Raw genomic sequence first — 1,574 nt, forward strand, 5'->3', positions numbered from 1 at the left:
TAGAGATGAGGTCTTGCCAAGTTGCCCAGGTGGGTCTCAAACCCGCGGGCTCAGGCAATCCACTCACCTCAGCCTCCCAAGCGTGGGATTACAGACTGAGCCACCGAGCACGGCTATTTTTTATTTTTTATTTATTTTATTTATTTGTTTATTTTTTTGAGTTGGAGTGTCACGCTGTCACCCAGACTGGAGTGCAGTGGCCGCTCCTGGCCACCACAGCCTCAGCCTGCTGGGCTCTGGCGATCCTTCCGCCTCAGCCTTCCAAGTAGCTGGAACTACATGTGCGCACTACCACGCCCAGCTAATTTTTTTGATTTATTGTAGAGATGAGATCTCGCCAAGTTGCCCAGGCGGGTCTTAAACCCGCGGGCTCAGGCAATTCACTCACCTCAGCCTCCCAAAGTGCTGGGATTACAGGCTGAGCCACTGAGCCTGGCTTTTTTATTATTTTTTAATGAGGTCTTATTATGTTGCCCAGGTTAGTCTCAAACTCTTGGGTTCAAGCAATCTGCCACCTCGGCCTCCAAAATGCTGGGATTAGAGGTATGAGCCACTGCACCCAGCCCAATCTCATTATTATTATTATATTATTATTATTATTATTATTTTGAGTTGGAGTTGTTTTTTTGTTTTTTTTAGTTGAAGTCTCACTCTGTCGCCCAGACTGGAGTGCAGTGACCGCTCCCGGCCACCGCAGCCTCGACCTGCTGGGCTCCAGCGATCCTTCTGCCTCAGCCTTCCAAGTAGCTGGAACTATAGGTGTGTGCTACCATGCCCGGCTAATTTTTTGATTTATTGTAGAGATGAGGTCTCGCTGCCCAGGCGGGTCTCGAGCTCGCGGGCTCAGGCAATCCACTCACCTCAGTCTCCCAAAGGCGCGGGATTACAGGCTGAGCCACCAAGCCCGGCTTGAGTTGGAGTTTTACTCTCGCCCAAGATAGAGTACAGTGGCATGCTCAGGGTCACTGCAGCCTCGGCCCACTGGGCTCAGGTGATCCTTCCATCTCAGCCCCCCAAGTAGCTGGAACTGCAGGTGCGTGCCACTATACCAGGTTAATGCCTGGATGCTGTGGTGGTCTCACAGGAGTGGTGGCACAGAAGCCAGGCTGGAGTAACTAGAGGAATGAGCAGCCTGGGTGGATTCTTTAGATGCTTAGAGCAAGAAGTTGAGAGTAGAGGAGAATGTGTGGGAAAGGAGGGTGACCACATCTTAGAGATAAGGTCTTGCCAAATTGCCTAGGCTGATCTCGACCCCCTGGACTCATGCAATCCTCTCTCCTTTGCCTTCCAAAGTGCTGAGATTGCAGATGTGAGCCACCACAGCCAGCCTGACCTCATTTTTTTTTTTGAGTTGGAGTCTCACTCTGTTGCTCAGACTGGAGTGCAGTGGACGCTCCCGGCCACCGCAGCCTCGACCTGCTGGGCTCCAGTGATCCTTCTGCCTCAGCCTTCTGAGTAGCCAGAATTACAGGCACGTGCTATCATGCCCGGCTGATTTTTTTTTTTTTTTTTTTGGGTTGGAGTCTCACTCTGTCGTCCAGACTGGAGTGCAGTGGCTGCTCCTGGCCACCGCA

Source organism: Carlito syrichta, unplaced genomic scaffold (genome assembly GCF_000164805.1).
Source record: "Carlito syrichta isolate Samal-C Ts95f unplaced genomic scaffold, Tarsius_syrichta-2.0.1 Scaffold288315, whole genome shotgun sequence".
Classification (NCBI taxonomy): domain Eukaryota; kingdom Metazoa; phylum Chordata; class Mammalia; order Primates; family Tarsiidae; genus Carlito; species Carlito syrichta.